The 16,548-nt window shown below is 42.8% G+C and overlaps 1 protein-coding gene across 3 annotated transcripts in view; it reads right to left on the bottom strand.

Annotated features, from left to right (window-relative positions):
* The window catches only part of cracr2b (calcium release activated channel regulator 2B), a 173,274-nt gene that overhangs the window by 51,398 nt on the left and 105,328 nt on the right, over positions 1–16,548 (bottom strand). The window lies entirely within an intron of this gene.

The following is a 16,548-nucleotide window of genomic DNA, read 5'->3' as shown; positions in this document are numbered from 1 at the left end:
CCTTCCCAAAATTAATTACAATTATGCAATCAATGCTCACCGTAGATTTGAAGACAGCTGCTCAGTTTGATGACAGCACATTCAGTCCACATTTCAAAGAACATTGCTTAAAATGTGAAACAGATTCCAATAGAGGTTCTCTCATGTATCTCGCCATTGGCCATTTGGAATACATTAATATGTTGGGTCCAGGATATATCTTCTAAGATAATGATGCCCAGGAAATTGAAACTGCTCACCTTTTCCACTGCCGACCCCTTAATGAAGACTGGTGTGTTCCTCCCAACTTCCCCTTCCTGATTCTGATTCTGACAGAGGGTGGAAAGGTCGCTTACAGAAGTGCCCAGTGAGACTAAACTAGAGTGATTTGGTGACACCAGGTATGCCTTCTTCCTCTTGAAAAAGAACAATATTCAGCATTGACAACTGATTGAAATAATACGAGAACTGAAGCAATAACAGAGACAGATGGACGCCATGAAAAGGGATTACGCAATTCCCTAAATTCACCTGTCCAATATACTTTCCTGAAAAAGCACCTAAAATGACCTAAGCAGTTCCCATGGTAGGCTCCTTCAGAAAATCAGGAGGTACGGGATCCGGGGAAACATGGCTGCGTGCATTTAGAACTGGCATGTCCACAGCAGGTGGTAATAGGATGGAGTGTATTCTGCCTGGAGGTTGTTGACCAGTGGAGCTTCACTGGAATCAGTTCTCACTGTGATTTTTATAACTTACTCAGATAAGAAAATGGAACGGTGGGTTAGCAAGGTTGCAGATGACATGAAGCTTGGTGGATAGTGTAGCGGGTTGTCAGAGGTTACGGAGGGACATTGATAGGATGCCGGACTGGGCTAAGCAATGGCAGATGGAGTTCAGTTCAGAAACGTGTGAAATGATAGACTTTGGAAGGTCAAACAGGCTAAATAGTAGGATTCTTAGCAGTGTGGAGGAATACAGGATGCAAGTCCATAGATCACTCAACGTTGCTGCTCAGGTTGATAGGGTGAATAAGATGGATGTTGTGTTGGCCTTCATCAATTGGGGGACTGAGTTCAAAGGCCACAAGGTAACGTTGCAGCTCTAGAAAACTCTGGTTGGACCACACCTGGAGTACTGTGTTCAGTTCTAGTTGCCTCATTACAGGAAGGATGTGGAAGCTTTAGAGAGGGCACAGAGGATGCTGCCTGGATGAACGATGAAAGGTTGCATGAGCTAGAGCCTCTTTCTTTCGAGTGAGGGAGCATGACACATGACCTGATAGAGGGGGATACGATAAGAGTCACTGATAGAGTGGATAGCCAGCACCTTTTTTATCCCCATGGTGTGAATGGCAAATATGAAAGGGAATAAATTTAAGGTGATTGGAGGAAAGAATAGGAAGGTTGTCATAGGTAGTTTTTTTATATTACACAGAGTGATGGGTGCAATGTATCTGCCTCCATCACCATCTCTGTCATCAACACTGACAGGTCGTGGTGGTAGAGGCAGATACATTATGGACATTTCACAGATTTAGGTAGACACATGGATGAAAGAAAAGTGGACGGTTATGTGGGAAGTAAACATTAGGTCAGAGTTCCTAACCTGGGGTTAACGGACCCCTCAATTAATAGTAGGGGTCCATAGCATTAGATTGTTCTTGAAGTAGGTTAAAAGGTCAATACATCACAGGCTGAAGGGGCTCTTCTGGGTTATACAGTTCTATGTTCTATTCTTTGTTATATTGTGCATTCCTTCTGCATTCAAACTATTACAGTTAATAGTTAATTGTGGGCACATGGCCAAGTGGTTAAGGCATTCGACTAGCGATCTGAAGGTCGTGAGTTCGAGCCCCACCCGAGGCAGCGTGTTGTGTCCTTGAGCAAGGCACTTAACCACACAGTACTCTGCGACAACACTGGTGCGAAGCTGCATCGGCCCTTGGACAACATCGGTGGCGTGGAGAGGGGAGACTTGCAGCATGGACAACTGCCGGTCTTCCATACAACCTTGCCCAGGCCTGCGCCCTGGAGAGTGAAGACTTTCCAGGCGCAGATCCATGGTCTCGCAAGTCTAACGGATGCCTTAAACCTTAATTGTGTCTACCTGTCAAACCAATATTTAACTGGCTTCAAAGGAATCTCCCAAATATATGCAATGTCTAAATAAGAGTATTTACTTTCTTGAAGGAGTTAAATGATTTTGATCTCCATTTATCTTGCAAAGTTAAAATAACAATGTTGCATGCTTCGGAAACTAAACCTGCTCTCAGTGAAAGGCTTAAAACCAGGTGAAGATTTTATTTTTCCCTTCATCGATTAATGTGATGTTTCTCACATAAACTCCTGCTTCTACAATTATTTCCCACCCGCAGCAGTGTGCAAGCTGTTGATATATTGTGCCTAGGGGCTCTTTCAATCAACCAAAATAACATTAAATCAATGAACTTGGTTTTTTTTAATGTAGTTTACACTAACTTATCAATGTATATGGGCAATAAAATGTGAATAAGGGAATACTTTGCATCTTTTGTAAATGGCTGATGGGATTTTAGTAATTATCTCAGTAACACTCATATCAGACAGTTTTAAATCAAGCCACTTATAGTATTGAAAAACAATCTGTTTAATATAAAGTCAGACTCTTATGAGAAAACAAATCAGGATAATGAAACAGCAAGGAAATAACTTGGATTAGACGTACCACGGGGTTCTAACAGCCGATGATGGTTAAATGATGGTTTGGGGAATTCTGATGTAAACTGCCAAGCTGGTGGAATTCATAACTATAAATTTATAAACATGCATATAAGAAGCTCAAAAATCAGACCACGTCAACAGTGATTGTTCTCCGGTTACAACTGAGTCCAGCTATGCTTTACTCATTTTGGAAATAGGTTTGTCCACCAGCTCTGCAGAACTTCTAACGTCGTTAATCCATATTCATCATTTCTTTTGCTCTGAATAGCACTGGGACATCCCAACTAATCTTTTTGGATGAACGCTTTTGAATAGAGACCACTCTTCATGAAGAATTGACACAAATGATTAGATATTTTTCTTCTGCTTAGGCAGTGCCTCGAGCGCGAGATGGATTTTCTTCTATGCCGCTTCTGTAGGTTCTGACATGGCAGATGGCGCCTTCGTAGAACCTGCAAAGGCTACCACAGGTGGAGCAAGGAATGCTTAGCAAAGGTACCGAGTTGTACAACATAGAACCAGGCTCTTCCACCCAATGCATCTAGACTGGCCATTGTGTCTGTCTATACTAATCTCACTTGCCTGCATTAGGACCATCCCTCCAGGCCTTGCTCAGTCAAGTACCCCTCCAAAAGTCACTTAAAAATTGTTACTATTACTGCCTCCACCAGCACCTCTGGTAGCTCATTCCAGATACCAGTTATACTTTGTGTAAAGAGAATTAACCGATCTGATCTACTTTAAAGCTCCTACCTTTTACCCAAACCTATTAGATTATGAAGACACGCAGTCCTCTTTTATTGTCATTTAGTAATGCATGCATTAAGAAATGATACAATATTTCCTCCAGATTTAGACATCCCCACCATGACACTGGCTATCTTGCCTCTCCTAATTTTATACGCCTTTATCTTGCCTGAACCAATCAGCTCTTTCATACTCCTTTCCTAGTGGTGCTGCCACCTTCTTGTACTCTTAATTCTACCTCTCTCAGTTCATCCATCATTGGCACTTTCACCTTTCTTTTTGCAGTGACTAACAGTCTTTGCACTATTCTGCAGTTTTGCACTTATCCTTGTAGTTACTGTTGTATTTATTATCATGAATACCAGTGAGCTTCCTGTGAACAAGGAACTCTAATGCATCCTCGTGCATGTGAAAAGCAATTAATCTAATCTAACCTCTCAGTCAGCTTCGCGCCAAGGAAATCAGACCTATGCAATCTCTCCTGGTAACTCAAGCCCTCCAATTCAGGTAACATCACTTTACTGTACCTTCTCTAGCTTAATGACATCTTTTCTATAGTAAAGTTTTTGAATGGAGACCAACCTTCATGACGATTTGACACAAATGATTGAATTTTTATTCTCCTTAGGCAGCGCCGAGAGCTCAAGATGGATATTCTTCTATGTCACCTCTAGGGGTTCTAACATGTGGCTTGCGATGTGATGACTCAAGACCATTTGATGCCGACCTGAAAGCTCTTTCAGCTCCTTTGCAGAGGTCATAGACAAGGGATTCCCGTGATATGTTACAAATTTTCATTCAGCCTTGGAGAATATCCTTGAATCATTTCCTCTGTCATTCCTTGCTATGACAGAACAGAGAGTAGAACAGTTGTCACGAGACCCTGCTGCTAGGCGTGCGATTGGCGCAGTCTAGCCGGTAGAGCAAACTGATTGCAGATAGAGCCTCAGTGATAGGGATGCTGATGTTGTTCACTACTTATCCTGCAAGTGGATTTGAAGGAACTTATACAACCAGGAATCGTGGTATCCTCCAGTACTTTGAGGTACCTGCCATGGGTACTCCAAGTCTCATAAGCAAACAGGAATGCAGGACTTAATGTTACTGAATAGACAGTGAGCTGTTCTTCCAGGTTCGAAGCTCTTGATTTTCAGGACTCTTTGATTAAAGGCTGTAGAAGAGCACTGGTGGGCTGAAGGTGATGGTGCATTTCATCATCAGTGTCTGCCTTTCTCGAGTGAAGACCCAAAAGGTAGGGAAGCAGGCGATGATTTTTTTTTATCAATTCACCTAGAACTTTATTGTTGGAGGGCGATAGTCAGTAGGGTTACTGTATTCAGTATTTATTAAGTCTGAGGCCCATTCTTCAATGAAACAGTTATTCATCCAATTTGGTTTCCGAATGTGTGTATGTACACAATCAAGAGCCAGTCCTGAATCAGGGTCTCAGATCCAAACACTGACCATTTCTTTGTCTCCTACAGATGCTGCACAACCACTGAGTTCATCTAGGAGATTCTTTGGTGATCAGATTCCAGCACCTATAGTCTCTTGAGTCTACTGCACACAAGTATATCCTGTTGTCACTGAAACTGATGGGGAGATCCGAAATGATAGGAGAAGACAGGAGGGGGAGGGATGGAGCTAAGAGCTGGACAGTTGATTGGCAAAAGGGATACAAGGCTGGAGAAGGGAGAGGATCATGGGAAGGGAGGCCTAGGGAGAAAGAGAGAGGGAGGGGAGCACCAGATGAAGATTGAGAGCAGGCAAGGAGTTATTGTGAGAGGGACAGAGAGAGAAAAAAGAGAGAGAAAAAAAGGGGAAAAAATAATAAATAACTAAGGGACGGGGTGAGAACGGAAGGAGGGGCATTAACGGAAGTTAGAGAAATCAATGTTCATGCCCTCAGGTTGGAGCCTACCCAGACGGAATATAAGGTGTTGTTCCTCCAACCTGAGTGTGGCTTCATCTTTAAAGTAGAGGAGGCCGTGGATAGGCATGTCAGAATGGGAGTGGGACGTAGAATTAAAATGTGTGGCCACTGGGAGATCCTGTTTCTCTGGCGGACAGAGCGTAGGTGTTCAGCAAAATGGTCTCCCAGTCTGCGTCAGGTCTCGCCAATATATAGAAGGCTGCATCGGGAGAACCGTACGCAGTATATCACTCCAGCCGACTCAGAGGTGAAGTGTCGTCTCACCTGGAAGGACTGTCTGGGGCCCTGAATGGTGGTAAGGGAGGAAGTGTAAAGGCATGTGTAGCACTTGTTCCGCTTACAAGGATAAGTGTCAGGAGGGAGATCGGTGGGAAGGGATGGGGGGGACGAATGGACAAGGGAGTCACGTAGGGAACGATCCCTGCGGAAAGCAGGTAAGCGGGGGGAGGGAAAGATGTGCTTAGTAGTGGGATCCCGTTGGAGGTGGCGGAAGTTACAGAGAATAGTATGTTGGACCCGGAGGTTGGTGGGGTGGTAGGTGAGGACAAGGAAAACACTATCCCTGGTGGGGTGGCGGGACGACGGGGTGAGAGCAGGTGTGCGTGAAATGGGAGAGAAGCGTTTGAGAGCAGAGTAGATGGTGGAAGAAAGGAAGCCCCTTTCTTTAAAAAAGGAATTTACATTATGTGTCAATGACTTGTTGAGTGCTGATGAAGAGTCTCAGCTTGAAAAGTCATCTGTTTACTCTTTTCCATAGATGCTGCCTGGGCTACTGAGTTCCTCCAGAATTTTGTGTGTGTTGCTTGGATTTCCAGCATCTGCAGATTTTCTCTTCTTGGACGATGGAATTGATGACCTTGTTGCAAAGTTTGCAGACAATATGAAGATAGGTTGAGGGGCAGGTAGCTTTGAAGAAGTAGAGAGGCTACAGAAAGACAAGACAGATTAGGATAATGGGCAAAGAAGTGTCGGGAAATACATGGCCATGCACTTTGGCAGAAGGAATAAAAGCATGGACTATTTTCTAAATAGAGAGAAAATTCCTAAATCTGAGGTGCAAGGGACCTTGGATGTCCTTGTGCAGGATTCCCTAAAGGCTAATTTGCAGACTGAGGAAGGCAAATGCGGTGTTAGCATTCATTTCAAGAGGACTTGAATATTTAAGAAAGGATGTAACGTTGAGGCTTTATAAGGCTCTGGTGAGGCCTCACTTGGAGTATTGCGAGCAATTTTGTGTCCCTTATCTCAGAAAGCATGTGCTGACACTGCAGAGGGTTCTAAGGAGGTTCATGAAAATGATTCCAGGATTGAACAGCTTGTCACATGAAGAACTTTTGATAGCTCTGGGCATGTATTACTGGAATTCAGAAGAACGTGGGGTGACCTAATTGAAACCTAGGAAGTGTCGAAAGGCCTCAACAGAGTGGATGTGGAGAAGGTGTTTCCAATGGTGAGACAGTCTAGGACCAGAGGACGCAGCCTCAGAATAGAGAGGCGTGCTTTTAGAATGGAGATGAGGAGGAATTCCTTTAGCCAGAAAGTAATGAATGTGGAATTTGTTGCCACTGACAGCTGTGGAGGCCAAATCTTTACATATATTTCTGGCAGAGGTTGATAGATTCTTGATTGGTCAGAGCATGAAGGGATACAGGGAGAAGGCAGGAGTTTGGGGCTGAGAGGGAAAATGGATCAGCTGTGATGAAATGGCGGAGCAGACTTGATTAGCCAAATGGCCCAATTCTGCTCCTATATCCTATGGTCTTATTTACGTTAATGAATAGCTGTACAGGTATACTTAATAAAGTAGCGACTGAGTGCAGATTGAACAGTTTTCCATTCATATTGGAGAAACTCCATTCCCTTAAGTTTGTTGGAGGGCATATGTAGGATCACACCAAGAAAGATTTGTGCCTTTGGAAGAGCTCTGCATGACTTGGATCAGTGCCAAATTAGGGTCTGTTGTGCCCTCTGTGTTTAGTAGCATGCCACCAGGAAACAGATATAAGGCAGAGATGAATTTCTGCACACCACCAAATGAGAGAAAGTTGATCCACAATCCCTCTCAACAGATGAAGTCAACGGCCTTAAGGGAAATGGTAAGGTGTACTTCTGGATTAAATCCAATTCTCCAGTGCCCAGCAGCAGGATGAATGCAAATCTGATCGAGGCCAATAAAACATCAGCTGTAATTCATCAAATAACACTCTCACCTCTGAATAAGAAGGTTGTTATTTCAAGTCCATTTCAGAGAGCTGAGCACAGACAGTGAGATTCCTGCTCCATTACTAGTTTGACAAAACTACTTTGTCACAGCTGACATCTTTTGGAAGAGACTGTTCAGCTAGGGCTTCTTCAACAACATGTCAAACAGTTGAAGAACAGGGAAAAGTCCTTTCTGTCCTATCAATATTTATCCTTCAGTCAACATCACAAAATCAGATAATCTAGTCAACATCACCTTGCTCTTTGTGAAGGTTTGTTGCGCATAAATCATTCAGCCCATTTTCTACATTGCAATCAGCACTTCAAAAATATTCCATCCATTATAAAATACTCTGAGGTGACAGATCTGTGGGTGATTGCAAACCATTCTTAATTTCACATCTTGCTGCCCAGCATAACATAGAAATCAAATTAACTCTACTGGAACAGTTTCAGCAGAGTTCATGAAGCTGAAAGGTTGCCTAACCAGATTATGAATAGACTTTGCATTTTACACCAGACAGGTTTTGTTGGTCAGAAGACAAGAAATAATTAGAAAATATTTAGGCACTAAACCCTCAAACCTTAAGCAATATATATCAATCAAAAGAAATTCCTTATAGATAGTGTATTGCTCAAACAGAATACCAAGAAAACCATAACAGCGTTAGAGGTTTGGTCCCCACCATAAGCTGTTTAAGCAACAAAAGGGAGAGGCAGCTCTAACTATGCAAGATTCTCAGCTCTGTGCTCACATTTGTTTACAATGGTCCTTATTTTAAATGGCAAACTTTTTTTCTCCAAAAACACACTGTATGTGTAAAGTTTGCAAATAGATAACACAATATATTCATTACTCATCACACAGTAGTAAATGATTTACATTACATCAGCCTGGCTTGACATTTGCCTATCACGCAATATCCGATACAAAACAAACAGAGGCATTTTGACACATAATCTGGAGCCTTCACAGTAAAATTAGACTAGATTAGATTAGATTAGATTAGAATATGAGAACACCCAGTCCTCTTTTATCATCATTTAGAAATGCATACATGCATTAAAAAATGATACAATGTTTCTCCGGAGTGATATCACAGAAAACAGGACAAACCAAAGACTAACACTGACAGAACCACATAATTGTAACAAATAGTTACAGCAGTGCAAAGCAATACCATAATTTGATGAAGAACAAACCATGGGCACGGTAAAAAATAGTCTCAAAGTCCCCGAGTCGATCGACTCCCGAGTCCCTGATAGCAGGTGGCAAAAGGGAGAAACTCCCTGCCATAAACCTCCAGGCACCGTCAACTTGCCGATACCTTGGAAGCAGCTGACCACAGCCAACACTGAGTCCATCCGTCTGAAAACTTCGAGCCTCCGACCAGCACCTCCGATACAGCCTCTCGAGCGCCATCCTCTGCCGAGCGCCTTCGACCTCTGCCCGGCAGCCAAAACAAACAAAGCCGAGGATTTTGGGGCCTTCTGCTCCGGAGATTCCGGTTACCACACAGTAGCAGCGGCAGCGAAGCCAGCATTTCAGAAGTTTTCCAGATGTTCCTCCATACTCTTACGTCCGTCTCCATCAAATCAGAATTGTGCATGGTCCCCTACTTGACAGAAAACAGATATTCATCACTGGAGAGGCCGCGTGTGCTGCTGTTGCACCACCATCTTCTCCGCCATCCTGGCAATTCTGATATTACTCTCTGGCCTTTCTCCACAGAGCCTTTGTGACAACTGTGCCCAGCTCCAGTGTATCCTTTAGCTTACAGCTCTGTCTATGGAATATACCATTCAACAGTCAGCAGTGGACAGCAAGTTAAAGACAGGACATAGAGTGCCTTCCTCTGAAAAGAACTCAGAGAAGTTCTACGGTACAGGAACAGAGTATGGACAACACACACAAAGAACAACTTTCCGTAATCCTCACTTAGTCTAGCGGTATGATCAAGGGGTGATATCCCCTGCTCAGCCAAATCTTAAAACTCTCGTTTGGGTGAATGCTGTGCGATGTGTCCCCTGTTTCAAATCAGTACCCCGTAATGACAAGCCGTACACAGGATGCGGTTAAATAATTAAGATTTTATAACTCTTACTTGAATTATGGGGTTAGTAGAGAACCAAAATATAAAATAAAAGGCGCCATTGCATCTTTATTCAGTCTGTGCACAAATAATTCGTTGGAGCTCACACAATATCCTCTTTCCACCATTCGATCTCCTCCAAACTCTGCCAGGTCCCGAGCCCCTGCTCAGGGTCCACTCTGCCAGCCGGCCCACAGCATCTCTTCGTGTGAGTCTTCTCTCCTCATCCCCATGGCGCATTTTCCCCAACTCCCACGCAAACAACGGCTTTCAGATATACAAGAATAACACCTGTCCCAATTGGTTAGCAAATGAATACAAGTCCCGTTATCACTAATTATAACCCAAGCATGCTGCTACAGAGAACCCCTTACCTCAGCAGTTAACATTACAGAGAAGCCATTTTATTATAACACTATAGGGAAGCCATTTTATTAGCCTAGCAAGTAACATGAAAAAAGAAACCCTTACATTTCTTTCAAGGATGCTCATCGATCTGTGAACAAACAGTGAATCGAAATAGAAAGTAGTGATGGTGTCCATGGGCTTTGACTGAACAACTCCATCTCCTGGGAACATCACCCCTTTGATCAACAATTCTTTTTTGACAAGCTCAGCAAAAGGGTCAGTGCAACACACAAAGAAAACAAAGGAGCCCCGTCTAAATTGGGAAACTTTCCAGTTCCTACCTACTAACTTAGACCATAAATGACTGTGTAGTGCAGTCATATCCAATTATGGCCCCAAACCACATTAGGGAGAGTACATCCATCACGTATGGGTTTAAAGTTCAATGTAAATTTACATATATGTCACCATATACAACCATGAGATTCATTTTTTTGCTGGCAATCACAGTCAATACAAGAAACTCAATAGAATTAATGAAGTACTGCACCTAACAGGATGATTCAATAACCAAAATAACAACAAACTTTGCAAATACAAAAAGAAAGAGAAAACGATGAAATAATGATAATAATAATAATAATGAATATCGAGAGCATGAGATGAATAGTCCTTGAAAGTAAGTCCATAGGTTGTCGGAACAGTTCAGTGATGGGGTGAGTGAAGTTGAGTCAAGTTATACCCTCTGGTTCAAGAGCCTGATGATTGAGGAGAAATAACTATTCCTAATTCTGGTGGTGTAAGTCCTGAGGCTCCTGTATCTTCTGCTTGATGGCAGCAGCAAGAAGAGAGCATGGCCTGGATGGTGGGGGTCCTTGGTAATGGATGCTGTTTCCTGCAACAGCACTCCGTGTAGATGTGCTCAATTGTCGGGAGGGACTGGGCCCATATGCATTACTTTTTCTGGTGAATGCAGCAGGCCAGTCAGCATCTCTAGGAAGAGGTACAGTCAACATTTCAGGCCGAGACCCTTCGTCAGTACTGACAAACGGTCTCGGCCTGAAAGATCGACTGTACCTCTTCCTAGAGATGCTGACTGGCCTGCTGCATTCACCAGCAACTTTGATGTGTGTTGCTTGAATTTCCAGCATCTGCAGAATTCCTCGTGTTTGCATTACTTTTTGTAGGCTTTTCCATATAATAGCTTTGGTGTTTCCATACCAGGCTGTGATGCAAGCAGTCAATATACTCTCCAACACTTATCTAGAAATAATTGCCAAAGTTTGCAATGAAATGCCAAAGATTTGCAAACTTCTAAGAAGGTAGAGGCACTGCAGTGTTTTCTTTCTAATGGCACTTACATGCTGAACCCAGGACAGACCTTCTGAAATGTAAAAGGACAAGAGGGGATAGTGTTTGTCAGATGTGTTCAGGAAAGTTTCATTAATCAGTACATAGAAGTCCCAATAAGTGAGCTGCAATACTTGGCCTCCTATTAGGGAATGAGACAGGGCAGGTGACAAAAACTTGTGTAGGGTGACACTTTGTATCCAGTGATCATAAAGCTATTAGTTACAAAGTAAATATGCAAAAAGATAGGTCTGGTCCATGTTGAGATTCTAAATTGGAGGAAGGTCGATTTTTATGGTATCAGAAAGGGTCTGGATTGGGACAGGCTGTTCTCTGGCGAAGGTGTACTTGGTAAGTGCGAGGCCTTCAGAAGTGAAATTTTGAGAGTACAAAGCTTGTATGTGCCTGTCAGAATAAAAGGTAAAGTTAACATGTACAGGGAACCTTAGTTTTCAAGGGATATTGACACCCTGTTTCAGAAAAAAATAGGAGTGCATCGTAAGTTTAGGCAGTAGGAACAAATGAGGTACTTATGGAGTATAAGAAATGCAAGAGAACAATTAAAAATAAATCAGAAGGGCCAAAAGAAGGCATGAGGTTGCCCTAGCAGACAAGGTGAAAGAGAAACCTAAGGGATTCTACTGATACGTGAATAGCAAAGGTATTGCAAGGGACAAAATTTGTCCTATAGGAGATAAGACTGGTAATCTATGTGTGGAGCCAGAAGAGATGGGGGAGATCTTAAATGGAGGCTTTGCATCTGTATTCATTCAGGAGGTGGACACAGAGTCTATAGAAGTGAGGCAAAGCAGCAGGGAGGTCATGCACCCTATACAGATGACAGAAGAGGAGGTATTTGCTGTTGTGAGCCAAATTAAGGGGGATAAATCCCCAAAACCTGACAAGGTGTTCCCTCAGACCCTGTGGGAGGCAAGTGCAGAAACTGCACGGTTCCTGGCAAAGACATTTAAATTATCCCTAGTGATAGCTGATGTACCGCAGGATAGATAATGTTGTTCTGCTGTTTAAGAAAGGGTCTAAAAATAAACCAAGAAATTATAGGCCAGAGAGCCTGACATCAGTAGCGTGGAAAGTTGTTGGAAGGTATTCGAAGGAACTAAATATATCAGTGTTTGGATAGACGTGGACTGATTAGGGATAGTCAGCATGGCTTCGTGCATGGTAGGTCATGTCTAACCAATCTTATAGAGCTTTTTGAGGAAGTTACCAGGAAAGTGGATGAAGAGAAGGCAGTGGATATTGTCCCGATGGATTTTAGTAAGACATTTGACAAGGTCCCGCTTGGTAGATTAGTCAAGAAGGTTCAGTTGTTTGGCATTCAAGATGAGGCAGTAAATCAGATTAGATACTGGCTTTGTAGGAGGTGCTAGAGGGTGGAAGATTAGATATCGGCTTCAGTGGAGAAGTTGGAGTTAATGGTTGCCTCTCCAAATGGAGGCTGGGGACTAGTGAAGTGCCACAGGTATCGATACTGCGCCCATTGTTGTTTGTCATTTATTTCAATGCCCTGGGTGATAATGTAGTTAACTGGATCAGCAAATTTGCAGATGACACCAGGATTGGAAGTGTACTGGACAATGAGGAAGACTATTAGAGTTTGCAACAGGATCTGGACCAGCTGGAAAAATGGGCTGAAAAATGGTAGATGGAATTTAATGCAGACAAGTGTGAGGTGTTGTACTTCAGTAGGACCAACCAGTGAACGAAACAATAGGGCAATGGGGAGTGAGGTTGAACAAAGGAATCTGAGAAAAACACGTCCACAATGAATTGAAAGCTGTGTCACAGGTGGATAGATTCATAAAGAAAGCTTTTGGCATGTTAGCCTTCATAAATAAAAGTACTGAGTGCAGGAGATGGGATATTATGTTGAAGTTTTACAAGATACTGGTGAGGCCCAGTTTACTGCATTGTGTGCAGTTTTGGTCACCTAACTACAGGAAAAATGTAAATTAGGTTGAAAATTTATAAGGATGTTGCCAGAGCACCTGAGTTATAAGGAAAGACTGAATAAGCTAGAGATTTATTCCTTGGAGCGTAGAAGATTGAAAGGTGATTTGTTAGAGGTATACAAAATTATGAAGGGTATAGATAGGCTAAATGCAAGCAGGCTTTTTCCACTGAAGTTGAGTGGGACTACAACTAGAGGTCATGGATTAAGGATGAAAGGTGAGAAGCTTAAGGGGATCATGATGGGAAATCCCTTCATTCAAAGGGGCATGAGAGTGTGGAATGAGCTGCCAGCACAAGTGGTGCGTGTGATCTCTATTTCACCATTTAAGAGAAGCAGGGATAGGTACATGGATGACAAGGGTATGCAGGGCTATGGTCCTGGCACAGGTCAGTAAGACTGGGCAATTGATATGGTTTGCCATGGACTAGATGGCAAACCATCTTTGCTGTAGTTTTTCTTTGCTGTAGTTTTATATGACTTGATGACTCTATAACACTGAGAAATTTAAAGTTGCTGAGCCTCTCCTCCTCTGATCCCCAATGAGGACTGGCTCACGGAACTCTGGTTTCCACCTGCTGAAGTCAAGAATCAGTTCCTTGGTTTTGCTGACATTAAGTGAGAGGTTGTTGAGACACCTCTCAGCCAGATTTTCCAAACTCCCTCCTATATGCTGATTCGTCACCACCTTTGATTTGGCCTAGGACAGTGGTGTTATCAACAAACTTTAATATGGCTTTGAAGCTGTGCTTAATCTCACAGTCATAAGTATAAAGCAAGTAGAGCAGGGGGCTAAGTACACTGCCTTGTGGCACAGTGCTGATGGTGACTGTGGAGGAGATGTTTTTGCCAATCCAAACTGACTGGGGTCTGCAAATGAAAAAGCGAGGATCCAGTTGCACAAGGAGGTATTGAGGCCTAAGTTTCAAAGCTTATTGATTAGTTTTGAGGGGACGATAGTACTGAATGCTGAGCTGTAGTCAACGAAGAGCAGCCTGATATATGCATCTTCACTGTCCAGATATGTTCCAGGATTGAGTGGCAAGCCAATGAAGTGGCATCTACTGTTGACCAGTTGGCAAAATGGAATGGATCCAAGTCACTTCTCAGGGAGGAGTTGATATGTTTCATCACCAGCCTCTCAAAGCACTTCATTACAGTGGATGTAAGAGCTACTGAATGATAGTCCTTGAAGCAGGCAACCATGTTCTTCCAAGGCAGTGGTATAATTGACTCCTGAAGCAGGTGGGTGCCTCAGACTGACAAAGTAAGAGGTTAAAGATATCATTTGAAAACTCCAGCCAGTTGATCAGCACAGGTCTTTAGTACTCGGGCGGGTACCTCTTCTGAGATGGATGCTTTCTCCTGAAGTATGCTCTCACGTCAACCTCAGAATGCAAAATCACAGGGTCATCAAGGCCTGTGGGAGTTCACGAAGGTGCCTCCATGTTTTGATAGTCAAAGAAAGGATAAAAGGCATTAAGCTCGTCTGGGAGCAAAGCCTTTTTGTCACATAGGTCACGTGGTTTCACTTCCTAGGAGGTGACAGCATTCAAGCTCTGCCACACAGCTGTTGGGCATCCTTAAGTGATTGAAGTTTGATCCTGAATTGCCACTTCGCATGTAAGATGGCTTTCTCGAGATCATGCCTGGACCTCTCGTATTTAACTTGCTTGCCAGACCTGTATGCTGCTAATCTGCCCCTCAGTAGGTTGCAGATCCAGAGGATTTAGTTGAGGAAGACTGATTTTGTGGGGCACATTCATCTACAATTGTTTTAATGAAGTTGGTGACAACTGTGGTGTATTCATTCAGATCCTCTGATTAGTCCTTGAACATGGCCTAGTCCACTAACTTGAAGCAATGCCATAGTTACTACTTTGCCTCTTGTGACCACCTCTTTGTTATCCTCATCTGGGAAGCCTTGATTTTTTATCCTCTGCCTCTATACAAGTAGGAGTAGGACAGCTAAGTGATCACATTTCCTGAAATGCGGTCTAGACATGAAACAGTAGGCATTCCTGTCATAGTGTAACAGTGCTTAAGTGTATTGGTACCCCTGGTGCTGCAGGTGATATGTTGAGGTTAATTAGACAAAGATTTCTTCAAACAAGCCTGAACTGAAATCTCCAACAATGATTTGAAATGTGTTGGGGTAGGCTGTTTCTTGTTTGCTCACTGTGACATTCAATGGCACAAGGCCCTACCTTTGATGGTATTTAAACTGTGGTCAGAATTATGAAGGAGAACTCTCTAGGTAAGTAGAAATGTGATGACCTTGTTGGACTCTTTACCTTTTGGAGGTAGGGGTTAGCAATAGAGGAATGGATGGTGCAAAGGCAAGAGTGAAAGGAAGAGCATTACTGCACACTATACTAAAGTACAGTCTTAAACAGGAGACCTTAATTACATTTGGAAGATGATAATTGGACTGTTCCTGAGAGAAGATCCATGTGCTTTTGTTTGGTACAGATCACCTGGAAATGCTATTTTCTCTTCCCCTTTCCTCAGTGCAAATATTTGTGTTCTGCTACCACTGAACTGGTTGAAATTTCCTAGAGCTATCAAGTTGATCATTCCATCTTTTCCATGGAATAGAAATGAGGTGGAAGTTGTAGCATCCCAGAAAGGGAAAGCCTTCATTTTAAAGATACATGTCTTTTAAATCAGAGGGTAACTAACCACTATGCCACTTATCCCCAGGCATTCTTCCCAATTTGAGATCAGAGGACATTGTGGGAAATATAGCAATAGAGTTCGTTTGCCAAGAGAGCCCAAGGTACAGCTCTGGGGACAAAAGTAGAGCTAATCTAATCTTTCCGGCGCAGAGGAAAGTCATGATTCTCAGAGTGTCCATTTTGCTGGAAAGTCTATATAAACAGGCAACACACATAAAATGAAGCGTCAACTATTTATTCATTTCCATAAGTGCTGCCTGACCTGCTGAGTTCCTCCAGCAATTTGTGTGCATTGCTTTGGATTTCCAGCATCTGTAGACTTTCTCATGATTATTATACAAACAGGTAATTGGTCTGCCCAGAAGTGATAAAGTTATTTAGAACTTCTTTTGTTTTTTACATTGTGCAAATGCTTTCTTCTATTACAGCTCATGACCTTTTGTCTGCTGGTTAACCTATCATCCGCAGTTCATTTGTAGTGCAAAGATGTTGCCATCCAGGCCAACAAATATCTTCTATAATCTTACCGCAATCTGAGACTGAT

The sequence above is a fragment of the Mobula hypostoma genome, chromosome 11, assembly GCF_963921235.1.
Source record: "Mobula hypostoma chromosome 11, sMobHyp1.1, whole genome shotgun sequence".
In the NCBI taxonomy this organism is placed as follows: Eukaryota; Metazoa; Chordata; class Chondrichthyes; order Myliobatiformes; family Myliobatidae; genus Mobula; species Mobula hypostoma.
Note: the sequence above shows the minus strand (reverse complement) of the source record. Positions and strands in the feature narration are given on the sequence as shown.